Consider the following 22,957-nt stretch of genomic DNA (forward strand, 5'->3'; position numbering starts at 1 on the left):
TGGTTCCACTCCACAAAGATACACCATTGGCAATGAGCATACCCGTGCTATTACACATGTGTAAAAGTAACTTTCCATAGTGATCCGGCTCTTTCTCATCCATTAAAGTATGATCATACAAGTGAACTTCCTCCAACTCCCTTGAAATGTATGGCATATCAAATTGTTGAGTATCATGTTGCAATGTTTTTGTGCGAGCATTCATAACCCCAAATACAATAACATCACCTTCACCTTTGAAATAAGCAATGTCCTCTTCCAAATCAGAAAATGGTTGATCTCTATCCATGCAAGCATAAAAGGGAGAATCATGATGAGGAATGTAGCAACCGTCTACAAAAATGGGTGCTCTTTTTGGTGTCATAATTTTCAGCCATACATAACGTTTGTACTTGTCATCTTTCACAATTGATACAAAATCTTCGAATCCTTTCTTAACCATACATGCTAACCCTCCTTGTCCTCTTCGTTGCTTGAGATTCTTTGACCACATCAATGAATGTACATTGTAATCCTCCAAGCCGTCAATCCTTTGTGTATCATGCTCCCAAGTTTCAACAAGAAGTACAACATCGGCTTTGCTTGTTAGTTCATCAATGCCAACCCCCGCATTCCATGGGTATCCATTACAATTCCAAAATCATATTTTCAATTGTAACTCGGTCTCATAGGTCACGCATCCCTATTTGCTTGAGAGACTTGCCTCCTCCTTGGGCACATTTTCTTCATGAGAGATCTCCTTGTTTTTATTATTCTTTTCCTCGTATGCCTTGCGACGCATATTTTGTTGCTTAATAGTGCGATCTTCACATACAAAACATTTTGTATCCCTCAAATAGATCCAACTATTATCAAGGATAATCTTTCGCTTGGTCTCATCCAGCATGGTGCATACAATTGGCCGTTCTCCCGAGCGAGGAGCTCCTTGCTTCCCCACTCTATGTGCTCCATAGACCATAACTCCGGACATGCCAAAGTGGGTTTTGAAGAAATCTTCAATAACAATGGCAAGAGAAGGAGGTGTCTCTAACTTCTCTTTGGGAATTCCACGAATAACAATGTTCTTGGAACGTCGCTCCCGTTCCTTCAACTCCTCCACATCCACATTCTCAACATTCTTTGTTTGAACCATAGCTTGCATGAGTGAGGAATTAGAAACCACATTGCTACCACATACATCAGCCCAAGACTTGTTTGTGCATACATTTTTCATGTCGCATACATCCCGGCTCATAGTGTCAAATTTCTCCTCTTTCAATACATGGTCATGCTCTACTTTGCTCATCCGCTCCTTCAAAGCATTCAAGTCCACAAGAGAGCGTTTACATTCCTTGACTTCCTCTTCAAGTTGCATCAAACGTGTTGTTTGCATCAGAAGTGTCCTCTTGAGATTTTCATTCTCAACCACAAGTACCGTTAGTGTGCCATTCTCCATTGCAAGTGCTCATAAGTCTTCGCCTTGTTTGTTTACGGTCTCTTGCAATGATACCAAGTACGCCATGATCATGGTTTCCGATGTCGTTGGTTGGGTGGTTGTGTTGCTATCTCCACACTTAGGAGATTTTGGATCACTTTCCACAATGGTTTTGGATCTTGTTGAAGAAGAAGAACCCTTGCGAGTGCCGGAAGACATTGTATGTAAAATAGGAGATGAGAATCAATTTTGTTGAACCTGTTCACTTCAGAAATGCTGCTACAGAAACACCTTCCATAACTCTGAAAATTTTTGTCTTTACATCAATGCGTAGAGGACTTCGTGCTCTTCCATTGAGGCTATAGATCACCCAAATCGGAGTTCGGATGAAGAAGTTATGATCAAAAGAGTGGAGAGAGAGAGAGAGAGAGAGAGAGAGAGAGAGAGAGAGAGAGAGAGAGAGAGAGCGAGCGAGAGAGAGAAAGATAGAGTTAGAGAGGCAAATATCGCATTCTTCTTTTTGTTGATGCACCTCTAGATGGGCTCCCATCCAAGGTGGATGTTGTTGTGCAGCTCCGCTTCCATGATGGAAAAATTGTCAAAAGGATGGATATTTACTTTTTCCAATGCTTCGAGATTTAAAGAAAGGAAAAAAAATAACATGTAAATAGTGTATATAGAAAATACAAAAACCATGATTTACTAGCTAAGGATGAGTATGTTTAAGGTATTTTTGAAGATTTTTCTTTTGTAGATACTATGCATGATCACAATGCTATAGAAGGTTCTAGTTGTCAACATGGAAATGACTTGGAAAAATTAGTTTCTATAGACATGTATAGAATCAGTGAGGCTTTCAAAGATGGGAGTGCTTCAATGCACAAAAAGATCTAGAAGTGCAAGTACAAGACTGTAGCAAATAAGGTGAAACTAGTGGCATTTTATTTGCCTACAAATTCCAAGGAGGAGATGGAGAAGGCTTCTTGGCAACCTAGTCTCCTAGATGCAAAAAGAATCAGGCATAAATTTACACAAGATTCATTGAATATATTAAAAGTTGGAAGCAATGAATCCTTGACACATGTTGAAAGGAATGCCTTGAACATATGCTCTTCAAGCATGGAAAATATTAAATTTAATTTGAGCCCTCATAAGCTACGGTGTGTGGTTCCTTCTATAGTCAAACCAATGGTAGTATTCAATGTACGTCATGTGCCTTGGAATCTACAACCAATTCCACTGCCAAAATCACTCTTGTCAAAGCTCATAGACTTACTTAATGAAAAGGTAAAGATTGGGATTTTGGATCCTTCATGTGCTCCAAGAAGATGGTGCATAGTACCAAAGAAAAATGGAGCTCTATGCTTCATTCAAGACATGCAACTTGTCAACAAAGTCACAATCAGGAATATGGGTATAGGTCCAATTGTAGATGAGTTTGTAGAGGCATCTGCAAGAAGGAACATATATTGTATGGGGTATTTGTACTCAGGGTATGATCAATTCCAACTAGCAATGAAAAACAGAGACTTGACTACCATAAGAACATCCTTGGGTTTTGTAAGGATGTGCACGTTATTGCAGGGAGAAACCAAATTGGTTGCGCACATGAATGGTATGAGAAAATTTGTACATGACTTCATACCTCAAATTAAAATTTTCTTTCTTGACGGCATGCCAATCAAAGGATGCGACACAACCAGAAAAGATGAGGCTCTAGATTTGAGGGGGTGCCGCAAATATGTGGCAAGCTACATCATTGATTGTGATAGAATTTTAACAAGGTTGGAAAAAGTGAACCTTACATTGTTTGGGCAAAAGTTACTGTTTGGGGTTGAAAAAATATTGATAGTGTGATATCTTTGCAATCCTCATGGCCGTCGACATTGTCCGACTAAACGGGATGCAATACAAAGGAAGAAATAATTATGTGTAAATATCACAGAGGTGAGAAGATTTTTAGGCGCATGTGTCTTCCATCTCATATGGACATTATGCAAATGTTGCAGATCCTCTTTATCAATTGCTAAGGAAAAACCAAAGGTTTTGATTGAATGATGTACATGTAGAAGCTATGAGAAAGTTGACCCTTTGGGATTAAGGTTAACTAGAGGCCAGCCAATGAGAAGAGGGTGATTTTCACACTCTATGTCCTCAAAAATCTATGGGGACTCTATGCACACTCTATACTTTGCATTCATGGAGGAGCACATTATAAAATATGTTGTATCTATCCCCCCACATGTAGGGATCTAGGTGCCTTGTTATCTCTTACACTGCATACACAAATGTGATTTTCCATTCTCCAAGCGGTTGAGACGGCTTCAATAAATTGCGGTTGATGCATGTCCTTTCTTACACGAGCAGGCTCTAGGGGTGCAAGTGCTCAAGAATCACAAATTGGAAGCGGAGTACCTTTCTTGACTGGCAACATTCATCTTCTTTGTCAGCAAGGAGCCTGATTTGGAGGAGATCCACCTTCCACACCTTCAAGTTGGGTCCATCATCAAGGACGCTAAGGAGCACAACGGTGTCATTATGGACCCCCCAACAGAAGGCTAGGTACTTTGGCTCGAGTACCCTAGGGGGCTCGCGAAGGTGGTTGAAAAATCCATCGTTGTGGATGGCACTAGTGACACTTCGGAAGATGCACCACTGACTGATGAGGCTATCCTAGAAGTAGAAATCACCCGCTTTTCCTCAGTGGTAGTGGATGGGGAGATGTCTTTTTGCATTACTTGGAGAAATCATTTGGCATGCGCATGGATGAGTGCCTGAGCGTGCTATGCACCAACGCTTAATTTCCCTTAGACAGTGCATTAGATGCCCTAGAAAGCAAGCAGTTGTGTTATTGACACTATGGCAATGGTGTGTGCGAAGGTCTTAGAAGCAGAGCAATTGCACGTGACCGAGGAATATTTCTAGGACATGCAAGGGAAGATTGTGGCAGGTACGATGCCTACTCCACTACAAAACCCCCACTATGATGAGCCAAAGCTCATGGATGTGGTGAAATCATGCATCGACTTGGATGCCAAGGGAAATAGGGAGGAGTAGGACAAGGAGCAAGAGGTAAACTCTACCCTACTTTGAAGTTTTTGTGTACTAGCCTTAATTATCTTTTTCTCACCCTTGATTGGTTTATGGTAGTAAGTCTTGGAGCTTGATGTGTTTGCAGCACGGATGGGCAGCAAGCAGACGATCTCTGGACCTCAATCCTCCCTTTCACATTACATAGGAAAAATCTCCATTATCGATGCTGCCAATGTACAAAAGCTTATACTATGTTGTTGCACAAACACTTGATTTTATACAATATATAAGCATTTTTGGTGTCTTGATGTGCATACAAGGCCATAAAGGATCAAAAGGGGGGTGGCCACAAGAGCGTGCAGTTGGGCCAGACAAGGACTCCTGTTTGGCCCATCTGCTTTCCCTTGTGACCACCCCCCTTTTGGTCTTTTTTGGCCTTGTCTGTACACTTGGACACCAAAAATTTTCAGATTATGTTTGAATTTAAATGTTCATGCACTGTATCAACCACTTGAGCTTTAGATGGTCCTCCTTGTTATTCGTGGCATGGTGATTGTTCCCTATCAGACTTCAATGATGTTGGGCCCTCTCTACTCGCCAACACTTGACGCATTTTGAACTCTATGCCATGGTATCTCTATTGTGCCCACAACAAATCTTCTGCTTGTGATGACTCTTGGGTCCAACTACCATGCCCACTGATTGAAGAGCACCAAGAACGGCTAGGTTTTTGTAGTCATTTCCTTGTGTCTTTAAGCCACATCGACTTCTCGCATCCTTGGAGAGTGTTGTTGTTGGCAGGACGAAACACTTTGGTGGTGCCCACAGTTGGGTATGGTAAGAGCTCACCCATGTTGAATAAATAAGTGACTAATGAGTGGATCTAGTATTTTAAAGGGCCCATTCACTCTATAATTTTTTTTTATAGGGTGTCCCAAAATTTAATAAAAAATATGTAAAAAAGAGTTGGACCATATGTTCACGTGTAGTCACTAGCACTGAATCCACCTTGACCCTTGCTGCACTTACATTGGTGCCATGCAACATGCTTGGCAGGCCTTGCAACATTCACCACTTGCTGTTGTGCTCTTGACGGCTCAATTTACGTACTTCCCTTGCAATCTTGGATTGTCGCACACGTTCCATGGCAAGCTTACAAGCAAATGTTGTGCTAAAAAAACCAGCTGAACATCTCTTACAAATAATTAGATTGCACCATACCACCATAATGTCGAGTATTTTTAAAGTACACCCTCCTTGCAAACCATATTTTTGCATTAAAAATGCACCATGTGCAAACAAGATATGTTGTTCACATGAGAAAATGATGCACATTATCAAATGAAAAGAACCTCTTGTAATAAGTTTACTATGTGACATGGCTTACCATGTAAGGTGTGATGTTATTTTTAAAATGATTGGCGTTGCTCTTTTGTTGTGATGGTAAGACCCATAAGCTTGACCATTTTATCAAAAATTTCACAAACTTTCTTGCACTTGTTTGCAAGCTTTCCATTTGAGTCATTGTCAATAATAGCTTTGCATAATTCCTTACAGAGTTCCCTTGTGGTTGGAGTTGTTTTGAGTATCATATTGGCTTGGGTTTCCTTGGGTTGCTTTCTTCAAAAAGTGTCTGGATTTTTGTCCACTCATTAACACTTGTTGAGTGACTTCATGGGCCTTCCCTGTGTTCTTTGCGGAAACAATTGACATATTTCCACCGTGACAAATAACTCCACCCTTTTGAATTTGTTTTAGGAATTTCTAATGGCTTCATTGGGAAAGCATAGTCAATGTACACTTGATAGAGGTGCTGGAGCTATATATGGTCCACGCTACTCAACTTGGTCACACCTATATATTTGTATCTTGCCCTCAATATGAGTAAGTCTTTGGGAGCTTAAATGGTGTGTCTCTTGTCTCGTCTCTCTCTCTTTCTCTCTACATCTCAACATGGTATCAGAGTGGTAAAAATCACACAAGGATTCAATTCATGTTGACAAAACAGAGTATATGTATGCAATCCGCATGTAAGGTTTAGAATTCCTACAAATTTTATTTTGGAGGATTGATTCTTGTGAGCTGTGATTGTTTTGTGTTACAAAGAATAAGATTAGTGGTGTGTGTGGTGTTTATTGCTAATCAATATGATGAATCATTGAGGAAATTTTCTTATTGATTTGTCTTTTGACACCCTCAAGTTCGTCTCAATTTTTGAGGGTCTTCTGCCGCTAAATTTGGAGAAACAGGAAATGATGAGTTCTCAAAACTCCTTGATCTTCAACGTCATGATCTTGTTTATAGCATGGATCTAAAAGCTCATCCCCAGATGGGAATTTGTGAGTTTTGTGCTCTAGGAAAACATATAATCATAAACCCTTTTCTCTCTCAAATACAACTCATTCTCATGACATATTGGATCTTGTTCATACTGATATATGTGGACCTCTACCTTCTTCAAGATCAAAATGTCGTTGCTTCATTACATTCATTGATAATTTCTCAGGATATATGATTGTATTTCTACTTAGACAAAAATTTGATGCCTTATCTCTTTTCAAACAATTCCACAAGGCTATGGAACTTCAAACTGGTCGTTCACCTCAAAAAGATTCATAGTGACAATGGAAGCGAATATGTTTCTCGAGAGATTGTGAGTTAAAGTATTTTTAAAGTACGCCCTCCTTGCAAACCATATTTGTGCATTAAAAATGCACCATGTGCAAACAAGATATGTTGTTCACATGAGAAAATGATGCACATTATCAAATGAAAATAACCTCTTGTAATAAGTTTACTATGTGACATGGTTTACCATGTAAGGTGTGATGTTATTTTCACTCCAATCAAGGGTAAAGACCTTGGTGAAATACGCCAAGACTTCTTAAAATGATTAGCGTTGCTCTTTTGTTGTGATGGTAAGACCCATAAGCTTGACCATTTCATCAAAAATTTCACAAACTTTCTTGCACTTGTTTGCAAGCTTTCCATTTGAGTCATTGTCAATAATAGCTTTGCATAATTCCTTACAGAGTTCCCTTGTGGTTGGAGTTGTTTTGAGTATCATATTGGCTTGGGTTTCCTTGGGTTGCTTTCTTCAAAAAGTGTATGGCTCTTTGTCCACTCATTAACACTTGTTGAGCGACTTCATGGGCCTTCCCTGTGTTCTTTGCGGAAACAATTGACATATTTCCACCGTGACAAATAACTCCACCCTTTTGAATTTGTTTTAGGAATTTCTAATGGCTTCATTGGGAAAGCATAGTCAATGTACACTTGATAGAGGTGCTGGAGCTATATATGGTCCACGCTACTCAACTTGGTCACACCTATATATTTGTATCTTGCCCTCAATATGAGTAAGTCTTTGGGAGCTTAAATGGTGTGTCTCTTGTCTCGTCTCTCTCTCTTTCTCTCTACATCTCAACATGGTATCAGAGTGGTAAAAATCACACAAGGATTCAATTCATGTTGACAAAACAGAGTATATGTATGCAATCCGCATGTAAGGTTTAGAATTCCTACAAATTTTATTTTTGAGGATTGATTCTTGTGAGCTGTGATTGTTTTGTGTTACAAAGAATAAGATTAGTGGTGTGTGTGGTGTTTATTGCTAATCAATATGATGAATCATTGAGTACATTTTCTTATTGATTTGTCTTTTGACACCCTCAAGTTCGTCTCAATTTTTGAGGGTCTTCTGCCGCTAAATTTGGAGAAACAGGAAATGATGATTTCTCAAAACACCTTGATCTTCAACTTCATGATCTTGTTTATAGCATGGATCTGGAAGCTCGTCCCCAGACGGGAATTTGTGTGTTTTGTGCTCTTGGAAAACATATAATCATAAACCCTTTTCTCTCTCAAATACCACTCATTCTCATGACATATTGGATCTTGTTCATACTGATATATGTGGACCTCTACCTTCTTCAAGATAAAAATGTCGCTGCTTCATTACATTCATTGATAATTTCTCAGGATATATGATTGTATTTCTACTTAGACAAAAATTTGATGCCTTATCTGTTTTCAAACAATTCCACAAGGCTATGGAACTTCAAACCAGTCATTCACCTCAAGAAGATTCGTAATGACAATGGAAGCGAATATGTTTCTCGAGAGTTTGTGAGTTAGTGTGTTGACAGTGGAATTCATCATGAACATACTATTCCATATTCACCTCAACAGAACGGCATTGCTGAACGAAAGAGTCACACTATTCTCAATGTTGTAATATGTATGCTGATTCATTCTGGGTTATCTCGTGTTTTTTTAGACAGAAGCTACTTTGATAGAAGTATTTAATTAAAATCATCTTCCTACTACTGCACACTCTGGTAAGATACCCATCACAGCATGGACATGTGACATTCCTTCAGTATCTCATTTGTTAACCTTTGGATGTATTGCTTATATTCATGTTTCCAAAGAAACACAAACAAAGCTTGATGCTCCTAATCTTAAAGTTATTTTTATTGGATATTCTGACACTTCCAAAGGCTTCAAATTCTATGACCCTTCCTCCAAGGAAGTAATTGTGAATCATGATGCTACTTTTAATGAACAACTTATGAGAGGCTCATGGTCCATGGATGATTTTGATGATACTTAATCGTTGCTTCAAGCTTTTCCATTTCTTTTAGATGATGAATCTTTTCCTATAGAGCATCTTTCCTATTCACAGCCATTCATTCCAAATGATGCCAATGATGATATTGATATTTTCGTTCATCTGTCTATTGATGTTGAACATGGTTCATGTCGTGTTTATGATGATGATATTGTTTATAATGCTTTCTCTGATTTTGAAGATCCCGTTACTTATAATGAGGCCATCTCTTCACCACAAAAAGATCAATGGAAAGAGGCTATGTATGCAAATTAGGATTCTCCTATCTCTAAAGGTACATGGATACTGACCGAACTACCTCCTAGCCGTGCAACTATTAAGTGTAAGTGGGTGTATAAGATAAATGTAGAAGTAGATAAATATTTTAAAACGTTTCAGGCACCTTTAGCTGCAAAAGGTTACTCCCAAGTTGCTAGTGTTGATTATCAAGAGACCTTTTCACCAGTTGTTCGCATTACAAGTGTTCGAGTTTTATTGGCATTTGTTGTTCAATTTGATGTAGAAGCTCATCAAATGGATGTGAAATACTTTTTTGAATGGTGATTTGGAAGAGAATATTTATATGGAACAACCGAAAGGCTTTGTTATTTTATGTAAAGAAGACCTTGTTGCTTAGCTCCGTAAGGCACTATATGGTCTCAAACAAGCTCGCGGGACTGGTATACAAAATTTGATCTTTTTCTCATCTCCACAGGATTCATCTCTTGCTCTTCAGATCCCAACTTATACATAAAGCTCCAAGGTAGCACTTTTGTGATTCTTTCTCTTTATGTGGATGATACCATCTTTGTTTTGAATGATTTTCTATTGTCTTCTGCATTTGATATGGTGGATCTTGGAGAGATTTACCCGTGTCTTGGCATTCAGATTCAAAGAACCGCACAAAATGTATTTTATTACTTTGATAGTCAAAGTTTATTGCAAATACTATTCAAAAATCTGGTCTGGAATCTGCACATTCGGCCAACACACCTTGTCTTGCGAGTTCTATGAAGAACACTTCTGACAGTGGCGATCAACTTGTCACAAATCACCCTTATGCTAACTTGATTGGATATCTGTCATAAACACTTGCTCTGATATTTTTTTTGTTGCTAATTATCTTAGACAACATGTTGCACGTCCTTCTCTTAAGAATTGATCTGCAACAAAGCGTGTATTGAAATACTTAAAAGGCACTACAGATTTTAGTTTGGTCTATCGATGACAACTGACATTGGATTCTATGCAATTTCTTTTTCTTTTTCGTTACACAGATGCAGATTGGGAAAGCTCACATTTATCTATGTGATGTACTAGTGAAAACTGCTTCTTTATAAATGGTTGTCTTGTTTTTTGGACTAGCAAGAAACAACACTATGTTGCAGTTTCTACGATTGATTCTAAATATATTGCGGCATCACTTGTAGCTCATGAGCTTATCTGGCTTTGACAAATAGTGGTTGATATTGGTCATTCTCCTCTTTCTAGCACACCCTTGCGGTGTGACAGCCAGAGTGCTATTAGTCTTGCAAAAGACTATGTTCAATATAATAAGTCAAAGCACATTGTTGTGCATTATCATTATGTCTGGTATGAAGTATGCAAAGGAAACATAATGGTTGAACATTGTCCAAGTGACCAGATGATTGTAGACCTTCTTACCAAAGGCCTTAACGAGTCACGCTTCATCCTCTCGCTCTCAGAGCTTGGAGCTGCTACAGTCTCACTCTTTCTAGACTAGCTTCTCTGCTATTATAATAACTTTGAACATATGACATTGTAATCATATAAGTACCATGCAGTATGCACACTCCACACTTGCACACTTTGATCTCTTAGTCACTTGTATATTTGTACATAGATACACAATTCACGTTCACATCATCATTGCTAGATCATATTTTCACATTTCTATAGGGGCTTGGTTTTTTTCCTTGAACTCCCCAAGGGCTTTTTCATCCAAAGCTAGAGACCTTTGTTTGAGTGGGGGGTGTTGGAGCTATATATGTCTCACTCTACTCAACTTGGTCTCACCTATATAATTATATCTTTTCCTCAATCTGAATCAGTCTTTAGGAGCGTAAATGGTGTGTATCTTGTCTCATCACTCTCTCTTTCTCTCTACATCTCAACAAGAGGAAAGAAAAATATTGGATTCCAAGACTTGTCTTTTTGTGCACGATCTGGGGCATTGACCATGGGACATCTCAAAACAGCCGCTTCCCATTCTCTATCTTCATCTCCTGGATCAAGATTTTCCAATCCTTTGTCTCCATCCTCTTGTCATGGAATATTGAACCGCCCTTTGTAGAGTTCTTGTGTGCTTTTTGTATGTTAGGTTTGCACCCCCAAGTGAAAAATGGTCAAGGAAAGAGAGAAGAATCCTCTTGTTTGTAGCCAAGCAAACACTTTATGGTCTTCAAGTCCCCTCCTTGGTGCCACTCCACATCAAAACTACCAAAACTCTCAACATCCAACTTTTCACTTGCAAGTTAAGACTGTATTACTTCTGTGATCCATGGATCGAGTTCTCTCAACAATCCATGAAAGAGTCCATTAGTCTCTTTGGGCACCTCAATAGCATACATGCACCAAATATATTTCTTTGATTGCACATTGAAATATGGGGTAGGAGATGGCTTGATTGAATCCCTTTGCTTGGTTCTCAACAAGGCTTCATTCATTAGAGTGACACTTACCTTCTCTAACCTTTTCCTTTCACTATATATTTGACACTCATCGAGTTTCAACACAAAAGAAAACTTTGTGCCTAGCATTGCAAAACAAGTACAAGAAAGACCTTAGTCTTCAAAATCTATGAGAAGAAGAACACAACCAAAAGAAAGAAGTGTATTGTGTCACCTTCTTGAGGTAACTCGTAGAATCTAAGAATAACTTGTTGAAGCCTTTGAGGTCCACAAAAATAGTTTTCCACATTGCGTAAGGGAAGCTCTTCTTTGAAGGTCTTATATAGTTTTTCCTACCTTTTCCCCTTGACTTTGGTGTGCATAGAGTATAAAGAGAAGTTGGCATTGTGTCCTCAATGTGTAGGTATGCACCAATGTGGGAGAACACATCATTGCTTGTGTCATTCTTTGCAAGGTTGACCTTGTGCGGATTAAAAAATAGGTTCTCAATAAATCCATGCTCTTTGAGGGCATCCTTTAGAAGTTGAAAAATAGCCTTTTAGACTTTAGTGCTTATCCTAACCTCATCATAATCTTGTTGAATGTCCTCTTCACTAACCACATTTTCAATTTGTGCATAAGGTCCTTGTTGATTGCATCCCTAATATGCTTCCCCTTTGGTGATTGTAAGATAGGAATCACTTCATGGTATTGAGACAAGTAGTGAGAAGGTTGACTCGATCACCTTGGCTTGTTCTACCACATGCCTCCTGGATGAAATTTCTAGCAACCAATAAGATAAATGTTAGCAAATATTTTGAAGTAAAAATGTATCTTGCAAATGAAGAAAAGATCACCTTGTGGTTGTCACTCATTGTTTGGGTGCTCCACTCGAATGTGCAAGGGTTTCAATGGATGAAAATGTGCGCTTGCACTTCCTTGCACCAAGGGGTTTTTCTTTCAAATATGCGACGGTGTTGGCAAGATTCATAATGTGGACATTCTTTTCCTGCATTTGTCGTTGGAGAGTTTTGACCTCCCTCTCTAAAGAGGCAATACTTTCTTGTAATGCCATCATTTTGAGCTGAAGAGCTTGACATTTGTGCATCTACAAATAAAAATAAGCACCTATACCCATACACAACCGCTTGCAATAGCCTAACAATCATGCTTCTCCCCTCCCGAGATATTAAATAAACATTGAGAGGCTATTAAAGGATGGATGGAAGTGGCCTATAGGATTGTAAGGGTACAAATGGGCACCCATCTAAATGTCAACATTTGTCTTACCGAAGGAACGACGTTCCTATGACGACCTCTCCTCCCCCTCACATGCGGTCTTTGATGCAAACACCGTGGATAAGCAAATATGTACGCTTTTGCTATGCGGACTACGTGGTGGTTGAGGCACATGATTTGTGATGTCCAGGGAGGGAGATGGGAGGGAAGAAGGGGGCAGGGGGGGAGAGGGAGAGAGGAGGAGAGAACAAAGTTTTTTTTTCTTTAGGGAGGGGGGAAGGGGAAGATTTTGAAAAAGTGGACTTTCAGTACTTATATGTAAAAAAAAGGTCAAAAAATGATTTTTTTACATGTATATATGTTGGGGGGGAGTTTCAAGTAAAAAATAAGTAAAAATGGCTTTTTTTGACAAAAAATCATATTTTGGCCTATAGTGACCCAGGTTTTTGCTGATGTGGCCACTCCCCTTTACTCCCTTCACTTTCAAAAATCTAGAGAGAGAAAGTGATCTCCTAGGTCCACATCCTACATGTGTCTTAAAAAAAAGCTAGAAAGGCCTACTCAAAACTAGCTTCTTGAATGCCCTTGTCCCCTTAATCCTACACATTGTTAGCCTTAATTCCTAAAAATTAGGATTCCATACAAGGCCCATGTATAGTCCATATTTCTCCTAAGGACAATAGGACAAGAGGATGAAAAGAAACACAGGTATGTGGTGAGGTTTAGGGCCAAGGTTCTAAGCTCCCGCCAAACAGCATATCCATAGGTAAAAGGAGAGTTATGGGGAGTGATTATAATATTAAAGTGTGACAAAAAGTACTTGATTGGAGCATATATAGTTGTGGAAATTGATTGCTTACCGCTTCTACTAGGGATGATTGAAAGTTGTTCTACTCGTGACATTGCTATGCTTAGGTGGATTGCTTATATAAATTCCTTGAACCGATAATTGAAGGAAATTGCAGTAAAATATAATCCAATGGTAGATATGCTTTCAAGGGCAAGATATGAAGATAAGGATGATATCATTGATGAAGAAGAAGACGTGGGAAAAATTTTCTATACAACTTCTCATGCAAAGTGTTATGATATATGCAATGTATCTTCACTTGAGTTCTTCTCAGAGGAGTTTTACGTGGATGAATGGTTGCTCATAGGTCTCTATCTAAGTACTTTACAAAACCAATCTGGTTGGACTGAAACAAAATTCATTAGGAAGAGGATGGGGTATAGGAGGGCCTCTTTATTTTCCATGAGCTTATGGAGGTGATTAACATTTGAAGAATAGTTGTACACCATGTGTGCAAGAATGGTGCGTGTGTAAGAGATATGTAAGAGTGGTCAAAGGATGCACTTTTTTCCCCAAAAAGGTGGAAAATTTTATGATTTTTGTCCTTCCATAACTTCCATATATGATCTCAAATTTGAGTGGAGATCATAGATTTGCAATCTACGTGCCAACCTCTTTTTATAGATATGCTACATGATATGGTTTACCCCCTACATTCTAACTTCCATTTTGGGGGGAAACTTTGAATTCAAATAAACTAGCAGTTTTGCCTGTTTGAATTCAAAAGTTGTCTATTGATTACTTTTATAATACTAAAGGTTTGACTTCCTTAAACTGCCAAATAAGAAAGCCCTCCTATACCCCATTCTCTTCCTAATGCAAAAGGATGAGAAAGAAAGCATATGGATACTTTTTGAGAGATGACTACTTATGAAAACATCCTAAAAGAAGAGATGGGACTCCATTGCGAGTAAGTACATTAGGAGAAAATTAGGAGAAAATGAGACTCCATTGCGAGTAAGTACATTAGGAGAAAATTTGGACTCTCAAAGGGGCCTTTTAAAGAGGTTTGACTTTGCCTCTCTTGTTCAAAGTGGGAAACCCAATGAAGTACATTAATGCTTGGTCAAAACCCTATCAACCAACATATCATGGAAAAGGCCTTAGAAAGTAGGTTCTAAATCCCCAAACTCCGACAAATTTGGAGTTGATTTGTAGAAGTTATGTCCCCCTGACTAAAGTTGAAATGTAGGAGGAAGAGATTCCATTTAAGAAGCGGAGTTGTCACATCAAAAAATAGAATCTTTTAAAATATAAGAAATTTGATGGCATGGTATATATCAATGTATATATCTCGATGAGTACATTCTAAATCCAAAAGGTCCGACAAGTTTTGATTTCATTTGTAAAACAATTACCATGCACCCTTTTTGGACAAGAGAGAGAAAGTCAAAGTCCTTATAGGACCCCTTTGAGAGTTCAATTTTTCCCTAATGGTATGTGATAAGCCAACTCAGCTCAAAATTATCGAAGAGCTTCATAAAAGCCTACATGTTAGGCATCGAGGTGTATGGGCTACTTTTGCCAAAGTGAAAGAAAGATATTGGTGGAAAGGCATGTATAAGGATATAGAAGATTTTGTGGAGTCTTGTATCACATGCCAAATGTATTCTAATGCACACCATCATGATGGATTGCATTCTACATACCCATTAGCCATGCACTATAAATGGGCTTAGTCACAATGCCTTTAGGACTTTGGAAAATGGGATATTTGATACTTGCACGAGAAGACTTGAAAAATCAAGTGGAAGGGCATGCATTGAGGACAAAAATATATTTCTTTGAGTCCCAAAACATTCAAAAGCTATAGCAAGGCATCATTTTTCGCAAGCAAAAAGACTTAGATGACTACTACATGTACAAACATTAAGAGTTTCTACGTCTTTGGGCTATATGGGTGAGAAATGTTGCTAACCCTGGTGATGGTGAAAAGTTACTAAATAAGGAGAGATTCATAGCCGGTCTCTTTTCCACACTCAAGAAAAAAGTTGAGGCGGGTGCACCTGCTACCTTTGATGCAGCTGAAACTAGGGTTGTTGAGAATTATAGAAAACTTTAGTGCCTAAGAGGAGAGGTTCCAATAGAGCGTCCTAGACCTAAGGGAAAATTGCCAGCATCAACATCTAGAGAGATTCCCGAGGTAAAAATGGAGGTAACTGAAAAGTTAATGAATCCTTCAGCAACTTGTCAATTCACCTTGCACAAGCTTTAGGTCCCAAAGGAAAAATAAAGGAAGCAGAAGAGAGCGAGCCACGACCTAGGTGACGTTTGCAATGTTGGAATTGCGGAGAGTGTGTACATGGGATGTATAATTGTCCTTGGCCCCGTGGGGAGCCAAGGAGACCTAACTTGAGTTACCCAGTGATGAATGCAGGTGAAGGACCTAGTCAACAACCACGGCTTCTACAAAGGCCAAATGGAGCAAGACCACCTCCTTGAGGAGTGGAAGAAGTTCCATCTCTGCCAGATTCAAATGTGCATGTGGTAGAGGTGACAAATTCAAATGAGTTTGACATGGAAGCGAATGGAATCAAGCGTGGCGGTGGAAAAGGTAAGGAGAAAGAAGGAGTCACGTCACAAAGTGAACATGGATGAGAGAAGAAGGAAAAGGAGACCAAGAAAGCCAGAAGGACTCGATGTTGTATCAACCTCCAAGACTTTCCTCTTGGACATGGTATGGCTCCATACAACCTTTTGGAAGACATGTTAGATAAGGGTCTTGATATCTCATGGCCTCAATTTCTTGCATTATATCCACAAGTTTGGAGGGATTTAATGAAGGCAGTTAGCACTAGGAGAAACGTAAAAGAGAGTGTACCTATTATATAAACTACACAAGCTAAAATGAATGAGGACATTACACCGGTGCTGGAATGTTACATCAAAGGAAGGTTAATTAGAAAAGGTCTAGTGGATGGGGGTACATAAATTTTCATCATAAAAGAGGGACACATGGAGAGACTACGCATGCACATCCATGAGACACCCGAAATCAAAGTAAAAATGGCAAACAATAGCAAGGCTAGGTGCCTAGGCATTTGTAAACATGTTTTTGTGGACACCTTTGATATTAAGAAGGCATTGGATTTCTATGTTATGTCTACCAAAGGAAATGGTTACCCATTTAACCTAGAAAGACCATGGCTAATAAAAATGTGAGCTTTCCAGGATTGAGAGAATGGAAATGAATTTGCAGGAATGACAATCATAAGAAGGTTGTCTTTGATATGAAGGAGCAACAACAAAAGGAGCTCCATGAAGAATCATCTCAAAGTGAGATGATGTCGGCGATAAATTTGTGTGGTTAGTGAGTCGGAATCAACACCGGTTTGCTTTCTGTCGGATCAGGTGAGAGAAAAAACACAAAATGATATCTCGGAGTTGCAAACGACGCTTTAAAACTCAGTTTTTTATTACTAAACTGAAGAACCGGCTAGGATCAAACTACAAATAAACCCAAAGAATCTAGCAGACTGCTTGAACACAAGCAGAAAAGCACAAAAGAAGTGTCCTTTGTTGATAGAGCGTGGGAAATTTGTATCTCACCTTGCTCCTTCTTCAACATGCCACTAACGGCCTCTTGTCTTCCTCTGCTCCTTTGTAATCAAGCTTCCTCTTGACCGTTGAAGAAAAAAAAAACCCTTCCGACCTTCAACTAGTAAGCCGAGAACCGGCACGGGAATCAGCTCTTGGTTTGTTTTAAGGGACTTTCAAAAAGAAAATACTAATAGAAATAATAAAATGTTGCTCTGTCAAATCCTCTGTCTGCTCAACTCTAATAACGCGGCACCTTGCTTGAATGCCTCCTCAACTCGCTCTCCTGCTCCTGGCTTCTAATAACGCTAGTAATAGGTATCTCCAAAAGCTGCCTACCAACGAAGGCCACACCCTCCCTTGCCTTGACTTGTTGGCCGTGCTCAGTCGATTGCGGCCTCCTCCTGCTCGTCGCTATTTTCTTTTTCGCGCGCTCCCGTGCTGCAGTTGACACACCTCCTTATTTTTTTGCCCCTGCTCATGAGCTCTTCGCTTGACCTCGACGGTCACCTTAAACCCTCGACTTTGCACTGGTCCCAAGAGCTCGTCTCTCCTGCCCGCGCTCGTCTTCTACTTGCTCACAACACCCTTTAGACGCTCCAACCTTGTTGCCTCCTGGCTCTGCTCTCTGTCTCCTCACGTTCTCCCTGCCAGCTCAAGGTGGCCTCGTCTTCACGCTCTAAAAACTCGCACTTCTCCTTCTGCTCGATAGCTGCTCGGCACGGCTTAATACTTCTCCCTCTGTGCACCCCGTCTGCTGCTTTTAGCCCGCTTCCCTCCGCTGTTTGCTTTTATTTTCTTTGTAAAGCTATCAATTGCCCTTAACTTCATATTTTAAGGGGCCATTCACATTGCCTTAGTGGCAGCCATTGCTTAACTCCCACCAATTTGACTTGCATCCTATCCAAGACGGCGTTGATCACTTCCATAAACCAAAGCATTGCCAGATACCTCACTTTCCTCCCACAACCATACAAAAACACCAAATGATCAAAGCCTCCTGTCGCACATTAGCCAAAGCATTACTAAACACAATCATCAAAGTGCAGGCATAGAAAGCTTTATTTGAGAAAGACCTTCCCTCCCAAACTGCTAAGTATATACTACAATCGACGTGCTCCAAAAACCAACATTGTGAATATGAAGCTCCTCAAGCACCTTTGTTTTCTTTAATATTCACCAAATGCCATGCCAACCATATCATGTTCCCATATCCCGTAATCATTAAACTTCAAGAGATGGCATTATCTCACCCAAAGAATCCCAAGCATTATTTATTTATAATCATTGACACTGCAAAAAGTGACATCTCTTTTGTAAGAAAACCTTACAACCTTCTTTTTTTTTGTGTGTTTTTCTCTCAATAAATGTGGGGCGTCACGACATCCACCCCCTCTGAATTTGCACATCCTTCGGCATGTGCCAACCGTCTTCAGGTTGTTAATCTTCATAAGCAAAAGTATCTGCAGAAGCATCTTCTAGAGAATACATCTCACCATCTTCTTGGCATTCTCCAGAATCTATGTCACCCAGAACCACTTGTCCTTCACGCTTCTTGAATAATTTGATCCTCTTTCCTGCAATGGGTACTTTAAGCTTGGTGCCATTCAGTTCTTTGAGCTTGTAAGTTCCATTATCACAAACTTGCAGCACAATATAAGGTCCAAACCATCTCTTAACCATTTTACGCATGGGGCCGAATATTGATTTTCCAAATTGCTATCATAAACAAGTACCCAATCTCCATCTTTGATACTATATGGTCTCAACCTATGCTTCTTGCCAAATGCAGCTTTGTTCTTCAATCGTGCCTCCTTGAGCTTTTCTATTGCCTGGTCAATGTCTTCTTGGCGTCTTTCAAGCTGCCGGATGCGCACAGCAAGCAAATCTTCAGTTGACATTGATGGGGACTTTTCACAAGCCAGGCTCCCATACCCCTCTTCTCTCTTCCCCACCCCATGGAAACCCTCTCTTAGGGAGGGAGTGATAAAAGGCATTGGAAAAGTAAGAAAAAATAAAGTATGAGTATGTAAATAAGTGAGAAAGGTAAAATAGGCCACCTCGTGCCTGCGGGGCAGCCCATCCCCACCCTGCCTCCTTTTTCTTCATTGTTGCCCCACCGTGTGTTCCTTTTCTTCTCCTCCACTCAAAAGGTCAACCCCCTCTCTCTTCCCCTTGTCCTTTCTCCTTTCTCTCTCCCCTCAAGCTACCCCACCCCTGTCCTCACCAATAATACGTTCTTTGTCACATGCCACCTCTCCTATTTTCCAAAATAGCATACCCCACCCTTTTTTTTCTCTCTCCTACACTCTCCCATGATCCAAATGTCTCCCTCTCTCTAAAATTCAAAATCTCTCTTGTCTTGTAGCCAGATGGCCTCCCCCACACTCACACATTCTCAGTTCTACTGAAAAAAGGTGCCCACAGACCCACCTTTACATGATGGTTACCGGATTTTTCTAGTGTACACACACATCTGCACACATAAGTACCTATGTACACACTCCTCTCTCTTCCCTCTTGTAATTACTTATTTTCCATCTCACTCACTTTTTTCATTAATCCATCTCTCTCTCTTAGTCTCTCTCTCATGAGACTGCTGTTCTGGTGCATATACACACAGCCAGACAAGTGGGGCCCACAGTCACATGGCCGGTGCAGATAATAATTTCTTGATTTCTAAAATTCTAGAAATCCTCCCTCTCCTCCCCTATATAAAGACGGGTCACCATCACACTAAGGACACACACAACATCACCAGAGAGTACACTATGCACTGTGTGTGCCTAGCGCACACACCCACACACACCCACACCATCACCATCACCATCACCGTAGTTACCATGCTTGACTTGAGCATGACCTCTACACCCTTGGGCTATGGAAGATGAAGGGCAGCTAAATGAAGGACGATGGCCATAACCCTCGTGCGAGTCTTCGCCATCAGCTCCCACTTATCCTCCATGTGCTCTACCACTCTCTCCCTCCTTTTTCCCCTACCCTATGCTCCCCATTTCATCGCCTTATTCTCTAAATAAAGCTTTAGTTTTTGTGAGTATGTTTCTTGCAATGTTTTACCCATATGAGGTGTGCAGAATCGCCACCTAGTCTTGTGTTTGGAGCGAGATTGTGTATGTGTGAAGGGTGTGTGGATTCGCCATCCTTCTGTGGTGCCTAAGTACTAAGCCGCTATACTCTCTCTCTCTCTCTCTCTCTCTCTCTCTCTCTCTCTCTCTCTCTCTCTCTCTCTCTCTCTCTCTCTCTCTCTCTCTCTAACCGGATCTCATTCCCCTTCCTCTTCACCATTACTCCCAAGCATCCATCTCTCTTGGATGAAAACTTTGTTATGGTGGTGTGTTGTTTGCGTCCTAACTGCTCAAAGCTAGGTGGTGCCCCCTGTTTGCTTTATCGTGACAGGCTTGGGCCGCGCCATTCGGTCCTCGGTGTTTTAGAGGCCATCGGGGTTCGGGGTTCACTTTGCTCCCGTCATTTGGTGCCCCCACTGAGGATCTTTTCATGAAACCCTTCAGTTTACAAGACTGAAACCCCCAAAAATATTTTGAATGGATGAATGGCTAGCAGGATTTGCTAACTGGACGACAGAAGAAGAAGAGCTCCAATCACAACTAGACGAACTCCACATCTCCATCGAATCTTGAGTGCCAGGCGTAACGATAATCGATTTGCAGTGGGAGAATCAACCAACATGCCAAACCCAGCGGATATACATAGGCCGAGTGCCAAGAAGAAGAAGGAGAAGGTCGAAACCATGTCCGCAACCTACAACCAACCCACCAAAACAAGATGAAAGGAGCTCTGCACAATAGAGAATCAACACTATTCTACTTTGAGAATCGGGTAACTCAAGTCACCGAGGTAATTATCACAGTGAGTTTCTACGTCGCACCTGATTCTGTAGCACGGATAACGGAAGCATTGGCTCACACTCTTACTAGAGAAACTAGGGATCTATTGAGTTTGTTTCAGGAAAGAACACCACCCTCTCCCACAAACTTGGACAGTTACTAAGCACCTCTAAGCTTCACATGAATCAGTAAAACCTACCTCAAGACAGATCACACATACCAACACGTGTACGCTCAATCAAGGTAATACTGGACTTTAAGGCTCACTACCAGCACGTCATTGACACCATGCTAACTGGGGAGCAGTTTTTTGAGGTTCTGGCATCAGATCAGCCATTTGTCTTACCTTTGGTACAAGGCAATGTACCATTTGAAGTTTTAATCTATGTCCTAGTATAAGAGGGTATACACACCTCCTTGTAAAGAAGAAAAAAACTTTTGCAAGTTAAGCAGTGTTTCTTTCTAGCTCTCTCTCAGTAATCATGGCAAGTGTAGCATTTCCAACATTTAAAGGAAAGAAGCTGGAGGATTTGGTAACAGACTTCCTAGATGACTTTGAAGTAGCATGTGTAGTGAGCAACAAAGATACGGATGAATCTTGGGTTAGAATCTTTAAGCATCTCATGAAGCTAGAAGCTAGATCATGGTACAATGCACTTCCACAAGCAACCAAGGATGACTGTGAGCCCTTAAAAACCGCTTTAAAAGCAAATGAATCTGAAAACATCGGCAGATGAAACCACTAGCGAATCTTCCACTTTTGAGGAGGAGACCACATCCACCGACGAAAGTGACAGTTCCATTGATGTGATGGGTATCATTATGAAGGATCCGCAAAGGATAAGCACAACTGGAGATCCATCGCCAAAAGGGCAACCCAATGAAGAGGAGAGCAAATCACTTGGCCTAGGAGGAAGTAGGTTGAAGGGTATGTTGTCTACGAAATTAACACTTGAGGAGAAAGATAGTTTTTTTGCAAATGTTGATGGGATTTCCTAACCTGTTCATTGACAACTATGAAAGAATCACAGGCATTACAGTGGTGGAACATCATATTAAGCTGAAGGAAGGGATAAAACTAGTTGTGCAAAAGCTACGACGACTGGGGGTCATACAAGAAAAGGCACTCTTGGCCGAGGTAAGGAAACTTCTCGAGGCGGGATTCATCCTATAGAAAACTCAGAATGGGTGTCACCCGTAGTGGTGACGCCTAAAAAGAATGGTAAGTGGAGGGTCTGTGTTGACTACAAACCACTAAATACAGCTACAAAGAGAGACCACTTTCCTCTCCCTTTCTTGGATGAAATTCTGAATGAAGTAGTGGGTTTTGAATGTTATACCGTCTGTGATGGTTATTCTGAATACTTTCAAATACGCATAGCCTTGGAAGATCAGCTAAAATCCACTTTTATCACGCCATGGGGTTGTTTTTCATATAGGGTTATGCCATTTGGTCTCACAAATGCACCTGCCACATTCCAAAGATATGTCACATATGTTTTTCAACCGTTCTTTGGAACAGACATAAGAGTGTTCATTGATGATTTTTGTATATATAGCTCCCGTATTTCACATTTAGAAAAGGTAACTGAAGGTTTGTCCAGGTTGCAGAGCCTAGGCGGGAAATTAAATGTGGATAAATGCCACATTGGGGAGAGTAAAGTCATTCTACTAGGCCATGAAATTTCAGCAAAAGGTATCAACGCCGACTCAAGTAAGGTGTCCGCACTCATAGCCTTACCTTCACCAACGACCGCACGTCAACTGCTCTCTTTT

Source organism: Adiantum capillus-veneris, chromosome 11, assembly GCF_014529385.1.
Source record: "Adiantum capillus-veneris isolate H3 chromosome 11, ASM1452938v2, whole genome shotgun sequence".
Taxonomy (NCBI): Eukaryota; Viridiplantae; Streptophyta; class Polypodiopsida; order Polypodiales; family Pteridaceae; genus Adiantum; species Adiantum capillus-veneris.